Source organism: Nematolebias whitei, chromosome 2 (assembly GCF_014905685.2).
Source record: "Nematolebias whitei isolate Nwh7 chromosome 2, NemWhi1, whole genome shotgun sequence".
Classification (NCBI taxonomy): domain Eukaryota; kingdom Metazoa; phylum Chordata; class Actinopteri; order Cyprinodontiformes; family Rivulidae; genus Nematolebias; species Nematolebias whitei.
Window position 1 is genome coordinate 7,456,993 of NC_056499.1, and position 26,455 is coordinate 7,483,447.

Consider the following 26,455-nt stretch of genomic DNA (forward strand, 5'->3'; position numbering starts at 1 on the left):
AACACCAAACGGTACGCTAAAAGATCTAAGACATACACTAAGATATGCGCCAAACAAACACCAAACGGTACGCTAAAATATCTAAGAAATATGCTAAACACTAATAATGTAAAATAACACGGCGTATCAACAGCAGCCCAAACATGAACATGAGCATTTCCTGAGTAAATACAAAAAAACTGACAATTATGGCAACCATTGTAATGCCCAGGTTGATGTCATGCCAGTGTTTTACATTTATTTATTGTTTACATTGATTATTTTTGATCGCATGACATTCAGAATTATGCTGTACAGACTTGTGTAAACGTTAATAGGTCTGACCATCAACTTTTAGTGGGGAGAAGAGGACCAGTGTGCTTATTCATACATTAAACAGACACGGCTTTATATTACTAATATAAGCTTCTGTTGTTAGATATTTTACTGTGTCACATGTGCAACTGCTTGTGAAATTCTTGGTGGGTTCTGAAATTCTTCGAGTTGAAAACATGAATTTTGACTTTCTGGTAAACATACAGACATTTTTATTTGTGCCCAGCATTCAGACGGGCTGAATGAGGTTTATTGGGTATACAAACAAAACCCAAATGTAGAAGGGAGGGAGGGCTATATCACTGTTATCTTATCCTCTACCACCTTGGACAAGGGCCTAGCAGCTCTAAAATTAGCCATCACATCTAAACACAATCTTTGGTGTAGCAGCTACTCTTTTGATGGGAACTTGGCTAACAGCTTATGCTCTGAAAGAACACCCAATCCGAAACCATTTCCAAATGCAGACATAAAGCCAAGATTGTATACAAATGCAAGCCAGAAACACAGAGTCCTTGGCTGTCTGAGTTTTTACATTTAAGCTGGATGCAGTAAGGTTATTAAACGTTTTGCATAACGTTTTGTATAGTGATTCAGCATATAGGAAAAACAAAGTTAAGATGATTGAATCACTGAAATATTTTATTGCAACAAAAAGAAAGGTTTTGAAGACTATGACAAGAACTGAATCATATAATAATTGTATAGGTGCAGTGCAAAAGAACAAGCTGCAGTAAAGAGAAAAAATATATTTCAAATAATTTTGCAAATGTGTAAGCAAATATAACTAAACAAGGTGACTATGATATGCCAGTTCCCTTTTCTAAATACTGTTTTAGTTAATAATAATAATGAAACATAGTAATCCAAAGACCTACAACATTTTGAATGGCAACAAGCTTAAATCAACCTAACCATCAGGTGGAGAGGCTGTTAGTGAGAGGATGGATGGATAGATCCATCCATCCAGGGATGTGTGATATGGCATAAAATTCATATCACGATATCTATCGTGATAGGTGGTGGTAACAATATACATCATATGTTTTTTGGTATAAAACTTGCAAAAGGAAATGAGAAAAAAAAAAGCATAGGGTGTCATTTTGCCAGTATTTATTTTGAAAATTGCTATACCACAAAATAATCTCACTTAAGAAAATTCCACTACTAGGACCAGAGATTTTTTTTAAATAAAAAATACTAATGAAGTAGTAGGCTTCTATTCTTGTAGTGCAAAACAGTGCAAACTATTTCAAATGTAGTATTAGCCATATGTTTTAAACTAAAGAATATGTTGTTAATCTTAGTTTCCAGTCTTCTCACTTAAGAAATGAGCAACAACAGAGCAGCATTTTACAAAAGTGCACACTGGAAACACTTAACCCTCCAACCCTCTAAGGGTGTTTCCTTCTGTTTCAAGTACATCCGACACAAAATGGCGACCAGTTTTCTCTGTGGCTTTGATCAGAGAGGGCCTCGCAGTAAAATCATACAACGCAGCGTTCTTTTACAGATCAGAGAGCAGGTTTAAGCCTTTTTATTTAGCACAAACACACTCTCTAAAGCTGACCAACGCTTACTTTAACTTTCGACGGAATACCGACTTTTGTGCATGCGAATAAAGCAACAGTACAGCAAGCCGGCCGTAGTTAGCTTGTTGCTTCACTACTTAGCTCTCGAAGAAAACAGACTTTAACACCATTTACGCAGTTTTCAACAAAAAAAAAAAAATGTAACGGTTAAATCTGACAACTCTGATTTTACATGACACAGCATTACTTCGGTTAGCCGGTACAATACAGATCTCTATCATAGGCTAAATGTTTATCGTTTCTACCGTGCACTGTATATATCGCACATTCCTACATCCATCCATCCATCCATTACCCACGTCTTCCTTTTTAGGTCGCGGGGGTCGCTGGTGCCCATGTCCAGCCATCACTGTGCAAGAGGCGGGGTACACCCTGGACAGGTCACAAGTCCATGAACAAAAAAATACTGATATATACCTTTCTTGAGAAGCAATCATATCTTCCAGCAAATGTAGAATTATTTCACTCCTACAAGCAGACCAAATACTATTGTTGGTAACTAATGCTTGGCTAAACACATTGTTTGACTTAAAACAATCAAAGGATATTCAATCCAATGTGAAAATGACCCCCCCCCCCCCCCCCCCCCCCACACACAATTATAATCTAGAGAGACTAACACAATTATATTTGATTTAAGACTGAGAGACAAAGAAACCACAATTTAAATATATTTATACTTATGTTATATATGTTGTTACGTGTTTGTACAAAAATAAAAAGGATTTTAATCCTTAATAATTTTAAATATACAATGAACAAAAAAATTAAATACTTTTGTTTTTTTTTCTCCCACTTTTCATGAACTGAACTGAAAGATATAATACTTTCTATGTACACAATAGGTCTTTTCTCTCAAATATTGTATAATATTGCAGCTATAATTATGTCATACTTCAATGCATTGCAATGTTTTTTTTCTCTCCTATAAATAATACAGTTTACACTCACTATATTAGTCAGAGATGATGCTGTCCAGACCCATTGCGACTTAGTGGCATGTTCGAGTGGGGCTAAATTCAATACTATACTGAACCGTCTACCAAACTACCAAATTGTCTGAAACACCTTAGCTTATGGTAGTGAAATTAACATTAATTTCATGGGAAACAACTCTGGTGGACATTCCTGCAGTCAGCATGCCAGCTGAATACTCCCTCAATACTATTGACTTCTGTGGCATTCTGCTGCTGTGTGATAAAACTGCACATTTTAGTGGCCTTTTATTGTGGTCAGCCTAAAGCTCACCTGTACAATAATCACGTTGTCTGTCTATTCAGCATCTTGATATTCCACACCTGTGAGGTGGATGGATTATCTCAGAAAATAAGTGCTCACTAACAGATTTACACAAATTTCTGAACAATATTTTTTGAGAAAAAGATCTACTGTGTGCATAGAAGTCTTAAAAGTATTACAAAAGTTTTAGATCTTGAAGTTCAGCTTATGAAAAATAGAAGCATAAATAAAAGTGTTGCATTTTTATTTCTGTTCAGTATAGTATTGGATTTAGCCGCGCTGGAACATGCCACTAAGTTGCAGTGGGTCTGGATGGCTCGTCTCTCACTAATATAGCAAGTGTAAACTGTACTATTTATAGAAGAAGGGAAAAAAAAAAGCAAGTGCAATGTGTATATATCATCAACGACATAATTATAGCTGCAGGGGTTTAAAAATAGCTTTGATAAAGTGTGTTGCTATTGATCTGACAGTTAGTCATGAACTAATTACTTTTCCTTGGACATAACTCTTGTAGCCGACATAAAAACAAGATCCGGAGCTTTAGCTTTCTTAGAAACCCCAATCAATCAGAAAAACCTTGATCAGGAGGACCTTATTTTAATAACCAAGATTAAGTTCTGATATACCCCGTTACTTAACATTCACCTGCTATGTAACTTTTTGCCACACTGCTTCGTTATTTGGAATTACAGGTGGAATATTATGCCAACATTTAAAAAAATATATATTGGCCAATATAAAAATCAGCAGTCAGTTCACAGCAGACATCTGTGCACATTCCCTTTACTAGGAATAAATATGAATATCCAATGAAAAGTACAATATTTTTGCAACACAAGTCATGTGATGAGTCATCTGTGACGTTAATAAATAAGTCCCTTGACACTTAAGTTAACTCACATTAGGTATTAGCAGACCCCCATCCCCCCACGTGCTATGACCCCTCATGCTCTCCATGCGTAAACAAAAAAGTACACTTTGATCATTACGCCGACAGCAAACTAGGAGATACAATCTCAGCTAACACAAGAGGACAAATCTTTTTGTCCACTATCATGTTTGACTTTATCTCAAATCCATTATTTTATGTCTTGCTAGTCTCGTGCAAGACAACTTCAAAACCAGTAGAACCACTTTTTAAATCCAGTCTTAAATGCACTGGATTGGAAAACCCCTGAGTATCATCATTGTAACATATTCACTAAATACAACATGTTGAGTTTATGTCAACAAATTGCGTACTCATATGTCTGGCTTGTCTTTTAAATATTTCATAATATAGCATCTCCATCACAGAAAATAGATATATTGTTCAGAATAAAAAAAACAAGATTATCCAGGTCAAATGATCACGAAGAGTGTGTGTCCTTAAGAGAAATTCAGCTTTTAGTCATTCTGCATTTTGATTTAAAGCCACAGAAGATTGAAACACACTCATTAAAGCATGGCTTTTTGGAGAACAATGCCACCAACACCTATAAGTAGATTATATCAGTGACTGACCTTAAAAAAAGAAGCTAAAATTCAAATTCAGTCACTGATATGTTACGTTGTTTATTTGTCATATGGAAGTTAACACAAGGTCAACAATGCAATGAAATGTTCAGGATGAGAAGAACGATTCGATTCGTTAAGAAAAACATTAAAGTACTCAACTCTGTCTTTATGTTTAATTAGTTTAATTTATATTAAATTTTTTTTGGCACATGTTAAGTGTTTACCTGCTATTGGAACTGTAGATATAATTTAGCTTCTGCTAAATCCAGCACAAACATTTTAACTTTTGAGATAAATGTCCCATATACAGTAGCCCTATCCCCATTTGACAAGTAAACTTTTCTACGTACAATTTATATTTCACATCAAACAAAAAAAATTGTTTTGTATTTTTAGTAGTCTGCTCCTCAGATGAATAGCGTTAACTTATTTTTTATATACCAGTATATGAACATTTCTGTACAGTGCCCTGAGATGACTTCTGTTGTCACTTGGTTCTATATAAATAAAATGAATTGAACTTAATTGAATTTTTGTTGAAGTAATTTTAACGGAAGTTGGTGAGTCCTCTCATTGATGTTACAGTTTGTGACATGCGGTCAGACAGTGCTATTGGTGTAGGATACAGCCATCCTCTCATCAGTTGATGCATTTTCTAACGTACTGTCTGAATAAACGAGCTGGCTTTGTTAAAACAATGGTATTTTATTTATATTATGCTGTTGGAATTTTAAAAGCACAAAGTACAAACAATGAAGGAAGATCAGATTAGTCCAAATAAGGTGCAGAATTATATATTTTTTTTGATACAATACTTTTGACAAGCAAAGAGTAGAACCCAGTAAATTGTTTATAAGTTAAATCATAAAAAAGTTGGGAGGCCAGTATAATCCCAGAGTAACACTGCAAGAAGGAAGGAGTGCTTCTGAGGACAACGGTCCAAAAAGAGAGGCAAAATAAAACAAAAAATATTTCTCACATAATCTCACAGCTTGTCAAAATGGAGAATGTCAATGCACATGTATTCTCTGTGCAATCACTGTAATGTTGGCGATATGAAATCCTTGGCAGACAATAAAGCAGAGTACTACATTTCCTTGCCTCCCATTTCCTTGCAATTGTATGACCAGTAGTAGACCTAAAATTCCCCTGCCTAAGATGTGAACTCCCTGCCATTCAGCCTGCTATTAGTGTATTCCTCTATACTCCAAGCCACAGTGGCTCCCCTGTTCCCTGCAAACAGACTCCCTCTATAAAGCATCAGTATGCAGTCTGCCTCGAAGGGAAGGGGGAGGAGCAGCATAGGGGAGGAAAAAGGGAAGGTTGGGAAAACAAAGCCTCTATGGTCGTCTCTCCAGCCAGACCAGGCTGAGGCGCAGTAGCGGGGGCGAGTTATGTAATTTGACTGGCAGGGCCCACTTCTCTGTTCAGAGCTGCTGCTCAAACTAATCCCCACCAAGGAACAAGCCCAGCTTTGGAGCAGGAGAAAAAGATAGACGTAAAGCTGTAGGAATCGGTTCAGGAGGTATGATTACAAGAATTTTAACCTTTCGTCTGCACCAAACTCAGGCCCCGTTTACACGACAACGATCCAATGAAAACAACATTTTTTCCCCCATTTCTATTAACGCATTTACATGAAAACATTCTAATTACAATCTCTGTTTACACAGCAACGGTAGACGTGGAAAAGGTGCAATTCCCTTGCCACGCCACTAGTTGAGTGTTTTTGAAACCATTAGTGAAAAGGCCAGACTTCAGGGGTATCTGAGGCAGGCTTGAAACACAAGAGTCAGGGTGGCTTCTGGGTAATACCAGATGGCTAGGCCTCAGACTGACAAAGCCTCTTGGATGAGGGGCGAAACGTTTCTTTTTAACAAAAAACGAAGTCCAGATGACATGATTCAACCTTTTTTGTTGTTATATACCTGGATGACTGAGAAAACAAACTTTGTGTAGTTGAGTGTTATGTTCTTTGGAACTTGAAACTAAGTGTGCATGTGTTAAAAAAAAAAAAGAGTTATAAACGTTCTAATGTTTTTCTCTCAAAATAACCGCCATAACAAAAGCCCAGGTGATGTCCAAACTGAAAGCAGTCTGGGGAAATTAGATTTATAGATTTATAAGAGTCAGAAGCCCAAACAATACCCCGGTTATCTGCCATTGTTGATAGTTTCTTCTCCTGTGGATTGAAGGAAGTCGTTATGTTTTGCGTCATACTGCGTTTGAGCTAGGGATTCCCTGACAGAAAAGATCTATTTTTTCTATTTTCACGACAACGGACACCGGGACGTTTTTGAACCCTTGCACTCTGGAACCCGTTCTCAAATTGTGCCGTTGTCAGAGAAAACATTTGCTATAAACAGTACAAACGCAACAAAACTTTTCCATTTTCACTAGAAATCATTTTTGTGTAAACCGGGCCTCAATGACATCTCCCCTTTAAAGGTTCCAGTATACTCGTGCGGACCTTTTTCTGCGTGGACTCGACGCGCACTGTTCGCAGAGGGTTGAGACTTCATACTCAAGCATAAACCCTGAGCGGCTGCAAACCAGCTCTGCAGGCAAGGGGCATTTACCTTAGGGACAAATTGAGGTCGCCGGCTGGTCATTTGCTGACATGCCTACTGGATTGATTGACAGGTCGCAAAAACCCCCACAAAAAAGCAAGAGCTGGCAGCCCCAGCCGCAGTGGTGCTCTGTGTTTATATGTTGTTAATAAAAAGTTCTTAAAAAAACAAAACAGGGAGCGCTGGCCCTGCAGCCCACACATCAGACCAGCCCACCAGGAACTCTCCAGACCCTCCCGCAGCCACAAAGAGCTTTATTTTAATTCGCATGTGACAAATTTCTTCATTTCTCACAATTTCAGTCAAGGTGTCAATGAACGAGGACGAAGAGATCACTTGCCTCTTGGAAAAAAAACAAAACAAAAGAAAGAGCTGTTAAACCAGACCATGGATGAAGGAGGAGAATTTAATACATTGGTGTCGCATACACAACAGTCCGTCGCTGGGCAGTTTATTGTGCGACACCGAGTACACATAAGCGGTCGTAAAAATTGAGCTTTGCACAGACATGTCTGCTTCGACCTCCGTGGACTGAAGTACGCTCAAGTAGGAGGCTTAAGCTTCTCAGCTGAACCAATACAGCTGAATTATATTGATCAATTCAGTTTATTCATATAGCGTCAAGTCACAACGGAAGTCATCTCAGAGCACTGAACAGAAACATTCATATATAAAATAATAATTTAACATGATTTATCTGAGGAGCAGACTGCTTTGAGTTTAACTCCATCGCAGAACTCTCTAATCAGCTTGACTATTGGTCGACTACAGCATAAAGTAGAATCTTTTGCACAAACAGTCTGCATTTCGTCACTTTCATAAGACAGACTCTTTATATATTTGGACCATTTGTTACAGGTAAATAAAAAGTGAGCATGGCTAAAAAAAAATACTCATTTAGGCATTTAAACATGATATTTAAATAATTTAATGTGCTAAATGTAATGTTGTGCTCGTTTTGTTTATAGTAACCACAAAGCATCTAATAAAGCTATTTTTTAAATAATATTAAGCTTTATTATACAAGAGTCTCCAAATGTGTATAAAAAAAACATTAAAATGCATAGCAGGTTTGTGATGTTAGCCACAAGACAATTTGAGGTCACTCTTTCAGATTTACAAGTAATTTAATTCCATTTATTTGAACGCTTCAGTACTTGCAGCTTGAAACCTGTCAGCCCGGTGTTGGTGCTTTTAGCGTTAGATGAAAGCTATGATCGCCAATATTAAATGGCCTTTATCGAGAATAAATAGCTTGTCCTGATGGATAATGAATAATACTGGATTGAAATTCTTTCTTTCACATGCTGTTTAGGATTTTGCGAGTTGGGGGGAAAAATTACCTAGACGTTGGTTACTATGGCAACAGGCAATTGAAAAATGAGTGCAGGTAAACCCTGCATAACAATGTACTTTAGAAAAGACAGCTATAAAACTCAGGTGTAGTGCATGTAGCTTAAGGATTGTCAACTGGTAGCTTCTGGGCCAAAACGTGAACATAAGCTCATCTATTTTTCCCAGGAAATACAAAATTATTGATAAATTATACACAAACTGATAGTGGAATTAGTTGCAGTCTATCTTCAATGGTTACATTGCAAAATCCTCCAGATGAAAACCTGAACAGGAGTAACATGAGTATTCATTGAAGACTTTGCAGTGTGGAATCAGAAAGTATTTTCACTCAACAGTTCCACAAAATGTCCATAAAGACCAGCTGCCTTTGATTGCTAATAAATCCTTTACATAGCCACTTCATCTAATCCGCATTGATGTGATGTGTCCAGAATAAAGCATGCGTCGCAGAACAAAAAGAGTCACGGAGCGGAACTCAGCTGTGTTGACAAGAAGCACTACACATTAAAACACGTGACCTCATACTATATTAAAAACACAACATATTAACTCACCAGTTCTCTTTGTAGTTAACCAAATTCTTCAACTAAATGCAGTTTGTGTGTCAGTCTTTTTCGTTTAATGAATTAAGTTAATTGTTTTTAGGTTTGTAAATCCCTCAACTTTGTATGACCATAAATCACATCATCCTGGAACTGTAACTGGCTCTGATGTTACTCTGCTTGGCATCACGTCAGTGGGTTGGATTTAACCCCCAAAGCCACTTTAGTTTATTCAAAAAATGGCATTCATAAAGAAAAAAATATCTCAAACAAGGCTTGAAGTGTTTTGTGAACATGCCTAAAACCTCCTATGCTCATTTTAAGCTCAGAATTTCCAGAACACAAAGTGGCCCCAGTAAGAGCCAGTTACAAACCATTAAGACCAGGTAAAGGTTTTAAGCAGTTAAAAATAAAAGTCTGATTCTGATTTACTGAGCTGCTTGCCTGGAAAACATGTGACTGGCATCACATGAGGTAAGGGGGGAGGAGAGTGGTAAAGGATTGATATGTGTGTGTGGGTACAGCTCCCAAAGGCTCACACACACAGTATACATCCAACTCCTGGCGCCATAATAAGCTTTGTGATCAGTTTCCTTGGTTTTCACTGACAGTAAGCAGATATAGACGGCTTGGAGAGGTAAATAGAAACAGCTTTTGCTTCAGCAGTCACAGGCTTGCAGATGTAACAGAGAAGGATGGAAGGAGAATAAGAGATTTAGAGAGACGAGGTGAGAGATTATTTTTATGCAGAGGAAGAGAAAGAAAATTCAGAGCTCCAGCTGTTGGTATCAGGGGTTGAAAAAGGGCCAGACACTAATCAGTCTGCAAAAAAAAGTTATAAATAAGCTTACTCGTTCCTGAGTTAGACTTCTTGTTTCAAAATTTTACTTATTTCTTTCATTGCAAAACAGACATTCTGCGTGTTACAAAATTAGTCCTTAAATTTGGAGCTTGGATTCAGTGCATTTGTTAGCATAATCATCAGCAACTATGTCCATCAAGCTGTGGCTTAAACTTAAGGACAATTTTCTGAGAGCAGTTTTGAGCAATAATAAACATGATTTGTACTCAAAAGCCACGATTTTACACAGAATTTCAACTATGGTCACAAGAGCAACGGGAAAAATGCTTTTGCGTGCGAGAGTGAGACAGACTGAGGGATTTAAACGACTTTAGTTGGACACATGGCAGTTCTGCACGACAGAGACCATGACCTACTTTTTATAGCCTTTAAAACAGACAAGCGCACACAGCTTCTGACAATGGGACAGGAAAGCAGAGGTAAGGCATGAACTAAGCCTCATTCCTAATGCACGCATTCCAGTAGACAGAGCTCAACACTACGGTGCTTTCAGCCTGCCTGTTGGTACAAGCATCTCCTGCACCCACAATCCCTTGCAAACCAACAAAGCATAGAAGCCAAAGGTGGAACCTTGTGCTACAAATATGTAAGCAATGAACTATACCCTTTGACAACCTTTGTTTAGACTACTGAAGAAAAAACATTTTACATTTTCGACAACAAAAGGGTCTTTAGCCTTCTTCATATTCCATTTGATAGTTGTTTGTTGGAGAAGGTAAATATCTATAGACAAAATATGTTTTCGGGTACCATAAAGTTGGCAAAACTTTAGGTTTATGTGTATTTTTACATTGCTGTGTTCTCATGTAAACAAGCTGTGGTGTTCACAATGAAAGCCCACACAAACACATGTTCACAAATGGATCCAACAACAACTTTGAAAAACAAAACAGAGAAAACCTATTTTTCAACAAAAGGCGCTTTCTTAAGTGCTCCAACAAAAAGTGGCTTTAAAAAGATGCAGAAATCAGCTTGATGGTATTTGGACAACCTACCGATTCCATGGCTGTGGGAGAATTTCAGTGGGCTAAAATCCAACTAGAAAAATTCCTGCTGCTTGTAGAGTCCACAATATCCTGGAAAAAAAGATGAAACAAAATTGTAATTACAACAACACAAACAGTTTCATAATATTTGCAATAAATGTATTTATAGGTGGATGCAGAGAGCCATGTTTCTTCCCTCACAGCTTTCTGGTACATTAAAAAAAAACAACAGTGGATAAACAAATACACAAACATGAATAAATCTCTCAAGCTTTTCTTACTCCAAACTATTCCCCCAAAACGTGCTGCACAAGAAACCTGAGCCTTGTTCTAAACCACATGTAATAACCCAATACTTTCACTTGCCTCACAAAACACAGAGAATAGAAACATGGTGGTTAGCCAAGTAACATGTATGTGTTCATATCAATTTAAGGTTTATCTGCTTTAGTGCGTTATGTGAGCAATCAAGAATCAGAAACCAGTGTTTCCCCTAGATCCATTGCCTTGGCAGGATGCACTCATGTCTTCAGGGACTTTTGTCAACAGGTGAAGGGGAGGGAATCGTCGAAGGCCAGTTGTCGACGGGGATTCATTCAACCTTTATTTATACAGGTTAGTCTCATTAAGCCTCGAGGACTCATTTACAGGAGAAACCTTTTTTTAACAAAGTGACAACAGTAAACAATCATAAGTGAAAGCATATAAATTGAAAAATAAATTGAAAAAAATTACATTTTTTAAAAATGAAACAAAAACAGCTATATTATAAAGTGATATAAAATACTAAAAACAGGAACATGTCTGATCTGGGTTTTGCCATGAACTTAGCAGATGTTTGAAGCCATTTAGAGAGATCAAGGTCAAGAGCTTCATGTCTTTTTGCAAGATAATCCAGGAAACAGGAGCAGAGTAGGAGAAAGCTCTTTTGCTTAGTTCAGTCTGCACTGAGGGAACACTGCAGGTAATAACGTCCTGGGGGTGCACGCTGCAGCTGCACTCACGTAGTGACGTGTAGGAGGAAGTATAAGAAGGCAGCAGACCAAGAAGTGATTTAAAGATGAAAATATACTAGTGTGAGAGTCTGCGTGACGTTAATGATGACCAGTTAACCAGTGAATACAGGGTGCAGTGATGGGTATGGTAGTTACAGCCAGTTATAAAACTTAGCGCACCATGAATTTAACTTTTAGTTTCTTTACCAAGTTTTCGACGTGGATCTTAAAAGAGAGAAGCAAATCGACCAAGATATTCAAGTATTTGTAAGAATCGACAAACTCAAAAGGCGCACCATTCAAAGATAAAATAGAAGGAAGGACTGCTGGGACCGACTTCCTGCTTATTGTGTGTGCGGCGGGGGGTGGGGGTGGATTTCAGTAGCTCCAGATGTCTTGGAGAAACTACATTAGCTCGTACTGTTCACACAAACAAATGCCAGTTCTGGTCAGCAATGAAAGTTGTGCCCATAATGAACGCAAGGCAGCATGGGGGCTAGGAATAAAGTGGAAACTTGTTGCTCATTCAATCTTTATCTATACAGGTTAGCCTCACTGAGCCTAGAGGACTAATTTAGAAGAGAGACCTGTTTTTAACAAGGAATGATGACAACAGTATAAAAGAATGACAACAGTAGACAATCATAAAAGACAGCATATAAATTGAAAAGGTAAATGGAAGAAAATTATATTAAAAAACAAAACAAAAACAGCCACATTGTAAATAAAGCAATGCAAAATACTAAAAACAGGAACATGTCTGTATTGTTTTTTTGCCATGAACTTAGCAGATGTTTGAAGCCACTGAGAGAGGTCACGGTCGAGAGCTTAAGATCTTTGTGCAAGGTGTTCCAGGATAAAGGAATGAAGTATGAGGAGGTCCTTTTGCCTAGTACAGTCCGAACTGAGAGAACACTGCATGCAGTAATGTCCTGAGTGCACACGGTTGCTGCACTCGTGTAGTGACATGTAAGAGGAGATATATGAAGGCAACAGACCAAGAAATGATTCAAAGATGAACATGTACTAGTGGGAAAGTCTACATGAAGTTAATGATGACAAGTTAACCAGTGAATACAGGGCGCAGTGGTGGGTACAGTAGTTACAGTTACTAATCTTAGCGCACCGTGATAGACAGCGTCCAACATTTGCAAGGTGCTTGCAGGAGCGTTCATATAAATGACGTCACGTCACAATAGTCAATGGAGGGAAGGAAAGTCATAGTTACAAGGTGCTTCCTAGTGTTCAGAGTTACACAGAATCTATTTCTGAAAGGAAAAAAAAACAAACAGTTTTACTTTCAGTTTCCTTACCAAGTTTTTGACGTGGGATTTAAAGGATAGATGCGAATCGACCAAGACACCCAAGTATTTGTAAGAATCGACTAACTCAATAGGAACACCGTTCGAGGATAAAATAGAAGGAAGGACTGCTGGGACCAACTTCCTGTTTGAAAACAACATCCCTTTGGTTTTATCAACAATTAGCACAAGTTTGAGAAAGAACAAATTAGACCGTATGATGTCAAAAGCAGACTGCAAAAGCTGGAAAACCTTAGCAACAGTTTTAGCTTGACAACAAACAACTGTGTCGTCAGCATAGAATCATAAGGATGCATCTGGAATGATATGACCTAGATTACTTATATTGACTATGAACAGGGTGGGTCCCAAGACTGAACCTTGTGGTACACCATTGTTAACAGTTAGATAACTGGAAGGAGTACCATTACGTTGAACACATTGCCTCCGATCTGAGGATAGAAAACCAACCAATGGTGTGATCTGAGAAACCAATTTCTGAGAGCTTATGACATAAGATGTCATGGTCCACAGTAGATCTGGGCGATATCTCAATAGTTTAAAAATATCTATATACATTTTTTTTGCGATATAAGTTGAGACTATCTCGATATAAAAAAATATATAGTTTTACACTTGGAAATCCTCCAGCCATCTTCTTTCTCCCACTCGCCCCCCTCCTCGAACACAAACACACAGCCCTCAGCTGTGCTCCCCTTCCTGCTTCTCCAGGAGGTGGGTGGGCAGGAGAGGAGACGTTTAGCAGCGGTGAACATGAGCAGCTGAGCGTGTGTGAAGCTACAACTCCGACAAACCTGACTCCTTCCCTGAAGCAAACCACAGTTCAAAGCTCATTTAGCTGTGCTGTGCCTGTTAGAGAAACAGAGAGAGGTAGAGCAGCAGCTTTATCATATCGCTAAAGATATGGTCCTTAGTGGCTAACAAGATAGCTAACGCTTTAGCCATCTTTTTCCACAGCTGAGACAGGACCATGTCTTAGCTATATGACAAAGTTGCCGATTTATTAATGTTGCGCTACCTCTCCGTTTCTCTAAAAGGCACAGCACGGCTAAATGAGCTCTGAACCGCGGTTTGCTTCAAGGAAGGAGACAGGTTTCATACACCGATGGGACACACAGAGGCATTGAGGGGTTCAGTGTCTCACTCGGGAACACTTCCCCTACCATTATACAAGCGGGGCGCCCTGCCCTGTCAACAGAACTGAGCGCCCCATCTACCGAACTGAACTGCGTGTACAGACCTCCCACCTACTTGTCGGTACTGACGTAGCACTAAGCTAGCAGCGCGCAATACAGATGTGCTAGCTAAAAAGCTAAAGGCAGCGCTCACGATGCCCGCTCGAAAACTGTCGGTACAAACAGCGTGCAGCTCAGTTGTGCCTCTGCCCCCCTCCATGAAAACTGCTGGTACAAACAGCACGCAGCTCAGACGTGACTCTGTCTCTCCCCCCAATCTATTTAGGGGAAATACTGAAGATTTTAGAATTTCATACTTGCACAATGTGGCATGTAACAGGCAAAAATCGAACAATGTGAGTCAGGTATCATGTGGGGAGTTTTAAAAAAACAAAAATATCCCTTTTCACAGTGAACAAAATTATTACAGCTTATGACTACAGATATGAACCCATCCATTGGTGACTTTGCTATGAGCAGAAAATAATTTTTTTTTTCAATGATACATTTCAGGAAAATAATCCAAAGTACGAAACATAAACTGTTAGAAAAATTAGGCTACAGAAATTATATTGAAATTACAAATTAATGAAAAGGAGTGGCTTAACAAGGTTTAACACTAGTCTTTTTCTAGATTGTTCTATATATTAATCTTGTTTGTAGGTGCAAGGAGTTTAAATGGATTTTTGAAAGTACAGAAAAACACAGCACTTGTGAAGTAATCCAATCATCTGAGCAAAGTAGATAAAGGCTCCACATTTGACTACAGTAAGGGCCGAGTCCTGTCATGGCTGGTACGGATGATGAAGCGGTGTGCTGTGGCACTGAAATAGAGGGTAGTGGTGTACTGAAATACCAGACATTTTTTGTTAAGATTTCACAGCTACTGGACGTCTTTCACACTCCACATAAGACTTCACAGGTCTGATTCCTACTGGATCTAATATAAAGAACTTCTCACAACTACTGCAAAGACCTCTTGGACAATGATAAAAATATCCATAAGCTTCAGAGTTGCAAATAAACACACAATGTTTGAAATGTTACAATATTCTTCAATATAACACAAACACACCAATCAGCTGTTGCTAAACTTATCAGTATTGTCTCTACACAAATATCAATAGATTCCCAAGATCAAACTAGATTTTCAGTTTTGTGAAAATTATGTTTTAATTGTTGTTGGATTTTGAACACATTTACTATCTTGCACAACAAAGCAGTGCAAAAGGGGTTTAATAATAAAGGGTTTATATCCAAAGTTTCTTACCAATCATTGGTAAGGAAAAAAATGTTTATTTTGAGAAATTGTCTTTTTCATTCAACCTTTATTTATACAGGTTAATCCCATTGAGCCGCGGGGACTCATTTACAAGCGAGACCTGGTTTTAACAAAGAGTGATGACAACAGTAGACAACAAAGACGATCATAAAGGATGTGTACAAGTTGAGAGTTGTTTCCCACGTGTCCTTACATCCTTTGTGCATAAAATTTTCAGTAAAGCCAAGATTTCAAAAGCAAGACAATTTTTAGAATGCGTTACTCCTTCAGGAATAACTGAATTAATCATTAATATTTAGTTCCATGTGGTATGAGAAATGATAATCGGAAAAGTTTGTCAAAGACTTTTAAATTAGAAATTGTAGTGTTTGTTCACAAGACTAAAATTATATCAAGTCATCATTATCCTGAAAGTAAAAAATAAAAATCAGCTCACAAATTCTTATATTTTCCTTTGTAATAAAATACACACATTTATTCTGTAAAAATGCAATTTTGAAAAGAATTCTGCCTCAGTGTCCCACTAGCAGTGTCCACCACGGCCCTCCCAGCTATATACAATGAAGACAAGGTTTTATCTGGATTTAGGCAGTAGGACATGTGAGGATATTTAAACAGAGGCCCAGTGTTAGGGTGACATTCCTGTGATTATGGAACAACCCCCTCTATACCAATCTGAACCCACAATTGTTACATCGTTCTGGTTTTAGGGCACCATAAAAGGGATTCAGGGTCTCTGGCAAGTTGCATCTAGTTGTCAGCTTTAGCACAGGAAGGCTGGCAGGTGGGAACTCAACAGGATTAAGGCCAGACCTCCTTAGTATGGCTTTGAGTAGTAATGAGGATGATAGTCAGATGCGTATTTGTATTTGTACTGGAGTGGAACCTAGGGGGATTTCCCAGTAGGAAGCACAAGACAGATGGATTAAAATAATCCAGCCTGAAAGCACAATATTACCCTCACAACAGTGTTTGGGGATACAGAATACATAAGATCCTCCTTAATGGCTGTCAAAAAACCAAAACAATCAAAAAAAAAAAACCAGACCGAGCATGGCTGGAGTGTCACAAGAGTAACATTAAAAGCAAATCCAAGCCATGTAAATAAAGAAAAACTGAATGACATTTTGGTAGGGCGCTTGGTTCTGTTGACAGGGCGGGGCACCCTCCTTGGATAACAGTAGGGGAAACATTGGTACAAGAGATAAATTTCACCTGCCACACAAAAGCTGACGTGCCAATATGCGATTTCCAGACAAGATGTATACTATTAGAGCCAAAACAGAGAAACGCAACTGTGAGGGTTTTACATCATGAAGATTCTAACACATAAAGAAATGAAACAGAGCCACATGTTTATGAAGATAACCAACTCAAAAGTACTCACAAAAGTGAGTACTCAAGCATCTCAACCCCCCCCCCCCCCCCCCCCCCCCCCAATAATGCACAACTCCATTTTCACACCCTAACATAAACCACCAAAATGAGCACCCTACATAAGGCAAGTGACATAGGAAAACATTGTATACAAATTATCAAATGCATGTGCACAAATCATCGGTTGTGGATAGGGATGCACTGATCTACAATTTTTCCACTTTGGATCCTACCCGGATACCTGAATTTGGATATCTACCGATGCAAATTCTATTCCGATACCAGAGATCTGTTTGTTTCAAAATCATTATTATCATTATTGTTGATTTTATGTGAGGCTGTAATAAATTCCTCTCTACAGGCAAGTTTGAAGGTATGAATGAATATCCCAAAAGGCTTGAACTTGAAGCAAGTATAGGGTCAGAAAAGGAAGTCAGAAAAAAAAAAGAGGAAATCATGTTAACTGAAAAAACACCATCCTGAAAACAAATATGCAACTGTAAAGGTTTCAAATTGACTGTCAGTATTTATTAAATCCAAGAGAGACACCGATAAATGGTACACTTATCTAACAATACACCACCTCCAAATAAAATACAAAGGGGCTGCTTCATCTGATCAGCACAGATCAAGTATACTGGCTCGTGTAGCAGCAACAAATCAAAGTTTTCAAATGTCAAATATTTGAAATAAAAGAAAAATACAATATGTGTAAACATCTTACACTATCTACAAACGGTGTGCATCTGAACTAGGGCTGCAACAACGAATCGATAAAATAGATAAAAATCGATGATTAAAAGTGTTGGCAACGAATTTCATTATCGATTTGTTGTGTCTCGCGATTATGTGTCTTTCACGGCGCTGCGGAGCCGTTTTGTTCACCTGCAGTTCATTGTCAATGCTGACTGACTGAATAAAGTTTGAAAGAAAAAAAAAACGCTGCAGCGCGAGAGTTGAACAGAGCGAGGAGAGAGGCGGAAGCAGAGCAGAGGCTGTTTTCAAAGGAAATTAAGTCAATTTTACAAATGACCAACGCAGCGAAAACTGTTCGATCCAAGTCCTCCAAAGTGTGGGAGAACTTCAAAGATAAAAACTGAGAAACATGCAGCTTTGAAAATTGACGACATGACACGGGAGAACCACGGAGATAAACGTAAACATGTCGGAGTCACGAGGAGGAGGAAGGAGCTGCAGCTGATACAACTCGTCATGCATTGGCAGGTGAGTCTCTACAATATAACACATTGTTCTGTTTCCAAGTGAGAAAATGTAACGTCAGTCTCTCTGTAGCTGAAGCTGCTTGTTTGTTTTTTTATCTGATTAATGACGGTGATAGAGAACGTGTGTTACTTTTTATTTAATTTAATTGGTACAAGGAGTGTTTAAATGTGATTTATAAATAAATCTAACACAAAGATAATTTAATGATTAAGCTTCAACTTTTAATTTGCTGGCAATGTCTGAAGACACTGCATGTATGGCAGGATGAATTGCATTTAAACAGGAATTAATGTAATTCATTACATCTACTCAAATGTGTGTATTTAAGTATTTTATATGTGTGTGTGTGTGTGTGTGTGTGTGAGAGTGTGTGTGTGTGTGTTAAATTGCTCTTTTAGCTACTTTTGCCTGAACCTAACACTGTAAGTGAAACAAGGCATTTCTTGAGTTGCTGTAAATTATGCTATAAAACATATTTACTGTCTCATTCCAGAAAACAACAACAAACGCTTTTTGAACAACAAACAATGACATTCTTCATGATGGACAGACATCATGGACACCACAGTAGCAGCTGTCTTCTCTGAAAGATCCTTAAATGATCGTCACTGACATGAGGCCTCTGTCGATGGTTGAAGACGAAGGCTTCACTACAATGATCCACACTTTTAATCCAGGTTACAATAATCCACACTTTTAATCCAGGTTACACTCTTCCCTCAAGGACACATTTTACAAAGTAGACTACATATTGTGCAGGTATAAAGCATACATTTGTATATATTTTTGTATACATTTATTTTTGTAAGCTATTCAACTTTTATTTTTTATTATTCAATATTTTACTAACAGAATAGTCAAATAGCAACCTGTTTTTTGTGCAAATTGCTATGTCAGTCAAATGTTAAATTTTGGAATAAAGGGGTGAAAATTAAAATGTGTTTTTTTTTTTCCGATCCATCGATTAATCGAAAAAAAATAAGTAAAAATAATCGGCCGATGAATCAATTATTGAAATAATCGTTAGTTGCAGCCCTAATCTGAACAGCACAAATCAAGTTCAGTAGGAGGTTGGGCATCGAAGGTGACTTGGATTGAGCTTAGCACCTTTCTGTGTAACTATTCTTCAAAAGCAAACAAAACGTTAATGACTCCTCAAAAAGATAAAACTGAGGGAGTGATCGATGAGTATCTGAGTCTACCCAGCGCACATTGAGGCTTATCAGTAACATTGGGCAGACATCTCAAGTCTACATATCTGTAGTGAAGCTCAGGGCTGGAACTCCTTTTAACTTCTCAGCTAACTTGGTTGGCACTCGGTTGTATAGTTAAGGTAGCACGGTCCGATAAATATCTCCTTGAGGGTAAACTATATCTTGGCTGCAAGTATTTAACCAGGCTGCGAAATCCTTCGTTTTCAACTGACAGCGATTGGTCATCGAGTCCGATGAATTTAAGCAACGTCTCTGTAATCCTTTGAGTTTTTATGTTGTCTGGTGGAAGTGTAGTTTGTTTTTGGAATGACTCCAGAAGTAATTCCTGCCGGCTACTTCAGGCTTTCTGCCCCCTAGCTAAGAAATCATTGTGCTATTTAATCTGACGCTTTTTCAAATGTTTCACAAGTTTGTTGTATTGTATGTAGGTCGCAAAGGAGCTTCTGCCTCTCTGTACGGCTTTGCAAACATTGCACGTTGCCATTTTGCTTTGTGGTGATTCTAGTGTAAAATATTTCCACCCAACAGTCGTGATGAAAAGTCGGTTAGCCACCGTGCTGCTCAGTGCTTGCCTGCTAGCTGGCTGCAAACTGTGGAATGGATTCCCTGAACCGAGGCATGTCTCATACTGTGTCTCATGACAAGACAATTCAGGAAATCTACTCCACATTTTGCAGAAAACTCTTGCAGGTAAGATCAGAAATTTCTGATCTGTGAATTACATTGGTATTGGAACCCGATACAGATACGGGATCAGATCTGCCCCATCCCTAGTTGCAGACAGACCAGTCAACAAGAGTGCACAGATCAGCTTGCCCGTCCACGTGACTTTTGAGACTTTCCTCACGCTCCAAATTCAGAAATATAATGCTGCGTTCAAGGCTGATGAAAAGCTGGAATATCTGGGCCTTACCAGGTTTACTGGTATTTATTGGCAAAATGCATTTCTAACTTGGCACAGTAGATAAAAACTCCTATACTAAAACATGTTTGGTTACACTGAGAAATGGGATCTCAAAAATGTTAACATAGTGAACTCTATGGATGAAATAAACTATCAAAAATGGGTAGGTTATTCTTCTGCTGGAAAACTTCCCTGTTAAATAAACTGGATTCTTTGTGCAACTAAAAATTAAATAAAAATAAATTCAACTTGCTCTATAAAATATATTCATATATGTAGAAGATTTAATGTTGAACAGTTTTGCCTTTACTATATTTCCTATGCAAACTATACAGAACACAGGCAAACGCACAATTCACAAAACATTCCTTTTCACGTGAACAGGAAGAGAACGTACAGGACACATCCTGCTGCCGACAGGAACCGAGATGGCATGGATAACATAGATGACAGCCTATATCAAAGATAAACATCTGGAGCCAGCTGCACAAACGATTTGCAAATCCAGAAGAATTAAATTTCCAAACTTTTGATTTGGAAATGAAGATATATATGTATCTTTATAAATTAAAAGGAGGTGAAAGTGCAGCCAGAGTAAATTTTCTGTAAATTTAGGGAAGTTGGATTAACCACTAAAAAACAAAAAACAAATCAGAAGTGAATAAGACCAAACATAAAGTGACATAAAAGGCTAAAAAGTTACAAAAGTATCAAGAAAGAAGTCTAAAATAAACCATATATTAAATTAAACTACTTTTGTCAACAACTATAACAAGTTATTTTATCATGTAAAGTGCCAAATAAAGAATAGCAGTGTTGGATGATTTATTTTAACCACATGCACAATTTCCTGATGCATGACCAATAATCCAGGTAGATATATCTAACACATGCAAAATTGTTATACTTTAATTAATATTACATAACAAAATAGCAATACTGGTTCATTTGCTAATCAGTCCCAGAAATCAATTTAATTTGATGGTGTTACCCGTGTTTACAAAAGAGAGAATTTTTTTTTTACCAGGATTATCGAAGAAACTAACCAACTCAACCAACAAAGGCAACTCTGAAAACAGACACTGCATTTAGTGGACAGAGACCCGACAAACAGAAATAAGCCTAAAATGCAACGACCCATTCAAAACAAGCTAAAAAAAAAAACACGACCATCAATTTTTCAAGGGAATTTACAGAAATTTAAGCGTAAAGTCGTTTATAACAAACAGACTTGGCAACTGTGACTGATTATGCACAGCAGTGTTAAAGCTGCAACTTTCTTGCAACTTTTGCAGATTTCTCAACCCTTTGCGTGAGTCGCAGTGGCACGCCAGCCTGATGATGAAGTTTAAACTTGCTCAAAAATTTGAGCGACAACTTTTCTCTTACAGTGACATCCAACTCATCTGAATTTTTGTCACAGATGTCTACAACTCACCTCAAGAGTTTAGAGCTGTGTGTTGCTGTCAAACAACAGAGAAAAACTTCCATGTCTTAAAAGCACAACAATAATAAACAATAATAATAAACTAGTGTTAATCTAAAAATTGCACCCTAGCAGACTAAACAGGGCTGCAGTAGCTTGGTGGTTAGTGCTGCATGTTTGTAACCCAGGGGCAGCAGGATCCAGACCAGGTTGCATCAGGAAGGGCATCTGGCCTAAAATAATAACCAAATATTTTATGCGAGTTCTCTTGCTTTGGCTACCCCTGCAGAAGGGAGCGGAGCGGTCAGAAGAATAACTCCAGCAGTTAAAATCATAAACATGGAAGTAGCTGAAGAAGTGGGCAACAAAATATTGTAAGCTGCCAACAATTCAGATTTGCAAGTCATGCACATGAAAAAGGCAGTAATTTTCAAAAACTAGCTGCTCAAAATGCCACCACACATTTTGTTGTTCACAAACAGAGTTCTGTGACTGCAGCTGAAAATTCACACATTTTTGCTCACAATTTTCCTGCAGATTGGGGGATTTATTTTTATTTTTTTTTCCCACAAACTACACTCCCAAAGATTGCAGCTCAGTGAGATGTCACATTTACTATCCAAGCACATACATGAAGCATAGATCAGATTACCTGCTGAAAAAACAACAACACATTTACACACATTTCTGCACAGTCTTGGATGTATTTTCAAAATCATGCATCAAGTATGATCATTTTATCAGCTCAAGTAAGATTTATTTTAAAAGTAAACTGTGCAAAACCTATAATCAAACATTTTGTGCAATCAAGCACAACTACAAACAAATTCAAGTTCCTCATCACTATGACAACATGACGGCATGTTTGAGTATTTGCATCTGCACGGTCTCTTTTATCTCGCAGCTGAAACATCAGCAGTGTGTCCAAGAACAAAATCAGTTACAGCAATGCGGGTACTGCTATACAGTGACACCGACCGAGCGTGTGTAGTCCAGTCAGCCATTCTACGAGTTATTCCAAATACTGCTGTAAGTGAAAGAGCTGGTGGCACCAGCCCTGGTTTTAATAATGACCTTCGACAGGAATCGGAGCTTGTTTTTGATGGCGACAGGCTTCGACTGCAAATAAAGATAAATCTCTTCACTAGTGCTCTGTGAATGACACTGTGCTTGAGTGACTGAACCATTTTTATGAAGCAGAGCTCACCCTATTGCTTGATGGCTTTACTTAAACCCCCAGCGCACAGAATTGTGGGAAAACAACTATCTTGAGCCATCAGAAGGATCAGAGGAAAATTATACCTGCATTTTAAGTAGCAATGCTGAAGTTCTAATTAATTTGACTTAATCAAGGTTATTAATGAGTATAATGCAGAGATATGCATCAAAGCTAACACTGGTACCAGTTTTCATACAAATAAAACGGTCATAAGCTCCGGGTCATATTTATGATTTTGTTATTTGACTTCATTTTAAACAAACATTTCATTCAACCAAATATTACTGATTTTTAAATTCTTCAAAATATTTCCTAATGCTTCCATAATAAAAAAAATTCTACATTTTATGATGGTCAAATGATCCGCTTTGCCGTTTGCCTGTACAAATGTGCACGTCTGCATTTTCACCACAGTACTCCTTTGAGCTACAACAGGAAGTTAGTAGCTGAACAATTTGTGAGGTTTTCAAATAGCGGTAGTGTGTCATGTTATGGCATCGGTTTGTGAAGACAAACTGCAGAGCGCGTTGCACGACAAGGCTGTGCAGAGGTGAAATCAGTTTATTTAAAGCTGCTGAAAACTCAAGAACTAACATGAGTAAATCTGAGGTTAAACTGGTTTAGGCACGCACATAGTGCATTATGTTGACCTGTGCAGCTCACTATGTGTCTGAATGAATAATAATTGGTTTAAAACTTTAATTATTAATAACTTTACGGCTACTTGAACAATTTAAAATAACTGTTGAATAGGGATGTGCAATATGGCATGAAATTCATATCCCGATATCTATTGTGATGAGTGGCGGTAATGATATGATGATATGTTTTTAGTATAAAACTTGCAATAGGAATGGAAAAAAAGCATACAGTGTCATTTTGCCATCATTTATTTTGAAAACTGCTATACCACAAAATAATCTCAATCAAAAAAAATTCCACTACTAGGTTCAGGGAATTTTTTTTTTAAATAAAAACAAATCGTTCTTGTAGTGCAAAACAGTGCCAAATATATCAAATGTAGTTTTAGCCGTACATTTTAAACAAAATAATATGTTAACTCAACAGTTTCCAGTCTTCTCACTTTAGAAATGAACAACAACAGAATTGAGAAAGCTCCTCGGATGAGGAGCGAAACGTCTTCTGTTACAAATAAAGTCCAGATTTTCTTGTATTGAACTTTTTTTGAACAGCAACAGAGCAGCATATTACATATAAAAAAGTGCATAATGAAAAACACTTAACAAAATTTAAATTCAAAATCTCGCTGTCACTTGTTAGAGTCTAAAGCTTGTTGGCCAAGAACACTAGCTCGTCCACAGTCTCTGGCTTTAACAGAGACCGGGGGCATTAAAAAGTTGCCACCAACGCTAAAAGCACTTTCTGAAGGAGCACTCGTGGCTGGAATGCACGTTCTCAGCCATGCTGCTCTCCGCTTGCTCTTAAGGTGTAACAATACATCGATTTCAATCGATGTATCAATTAAATGATTAATGATTCAATTATATTGTGGCAGAACTAAAAAAATCGAGTCATATCTTTAAAATACGGTTTATTTCGAAATTCCCAAGGCACGTCTGTGTCGCCGTTTCCGTGCGCAGCTGCGCTCTGCGCCGCCTCAGCAACACGGCAGACGAGGCAGAAAACACAGAAAATGAAATTCACTCTCCTGCTGGATTTAAATCAACACTGGAAATATTTTGGATTCCAACAGAAGGACGGCTCAACAGACAAAACTCATGCCGTACGCAACAGGTGCCAGTGAGAGTTAAAATACTCAGGAAACAACAAATTTGTCCGTTCACCTGAAGAAGAAACACGGCATTGATAGCCATGTTATGCAAGTTCAACATCTATTTTTGTTTCTTTATAAATGAAAGGTAATCAGGGCACTTTTAAGTTAACTGGTTTAAAAAAAATGCACTTATTTTTTCATTAATTAAGAAAAAAATGTATTTTTTATTTAAATGACTGGTGCCTGTAATAACAGAAATAAAATGGTTAAATCATATATGAATTGTTTTTTGTAAATTTACTTATATGTAAATGAGATGGGCATTTGATATCGCAATATATCGATCGCAGACTTGTCAATCGAATAGAATCGAAATCGTATCGTGACAGACTTTGTGATATCGAGAAAAATCATATTGCGATATAAAAAAATCTATATATCGTATCATGGTAAAGCTGGTGATTTACATCCCTACTTGATTTATGCTTTGACGCTGACCGATTACGTCATCAATAAGCATTACTGAGGTTAGCCGGTAGAACACAGATCACTATCATAGGCTAAATGTCTATCCCTTCTACCGTGTACCGTATATATCGCACATTCCTACATTGAATCCTAACATATTTCAGTGCTTCTTTTACGATTATCTGTCAACAGAGCCAAGTGTCCTGCCTACAGACTAGGAATGTGTGATATGGCATAAAATTCATATCATGATATGTATTGTGAAGGGTGGCGATAACGATATATATCGCAATATGTTTTTGGTATAAAACTTGCTAAAAAAGCATAGGGTGTCCTTGTGCCATCATATATTTTGAATTAAGAAAATTCCACTACTAGGTCCAGAGAGTTTTTAAATAATCAACAAATCAAGTATTAGGCTTCTTTCTTATGCCAAACAGTGCAAAAGATATTAAATGTAGTTTTAGCCATATGTTTTAAACAAAAAAATATGTTGTTAACTCTTAACAGTTTCCAGTCTTACTTAAGAAACGAACATCAACAGAGCAGCATTTTACACTGAAACACTTCGCCCTTCAAACCTCTAGTGGGCGTCTCCTTCTTTAATGAAGAGCTGACACAAAATGAATCTGTGGCTTTGACCAGAGGGTCTCACAGTAAAATCACACAACACAGCGTTCTTTTCACAGATCAGAGAGCAGGTTTCTCTAAAGCTGAACAACGCTTACTTTAACTTTCGATGGAAAAAACACCAAAACTTTCGACGAAACACAGCGTTTTGCGTATGCGTCAGAATACGGTAACACTAGGGCAAGCCGGCCGTAGCTAGCTTGTAGCTTCGCTACTTAGCTCTCAAAGAAAAGACTTGAACACCACTTGCGTACAGTTTTCAACTAAAAAAAGTAACGATTAAACTGACAACTCTGATTATACTTCAGACACAGCATTACTGCGGTTAGCCGGTAGAAGACAGATCTCTATCGTAGGCTAAATTTCTATCGTTTCTACCGCATACCGTATATATCGCGCATTCCTACCGACAACCCCATTGCAGTGCATCCCAACAACTTTACACACAAAAATTTCTCTAAAATTGCAATTACAATTTTGCAAAAACTTTTTTAGGCAACAAAAATAAAAAGTATCTCTATG

At 37.8% G+C, this 26,455-nt stretch overlaps 1 protein-coding gene across 2 annotated transcripts in view; it reads right to left on the reverse strand.

Moving 5' to 3' along the window:
* Positions 1 to 26,455, reverse strand: part of ankrd11 (ankyrin repeat domain 11) — a 154,742-nt gene that overhangs the window by 96,947 nt on the left and 31,340 nt on the right. For both annotated transcript variants that reach the window (XM_037689818.1, XM_037689810.1), the window contains exon 2: positions 10,972 to 11,052. The gene's annotated coding sequence lies outside the window, so the exon portion shown is untranslated. The remainder of the gene's footprint in view (positions 1 to 10,971; positions 11,053 to 26,455) is intronic.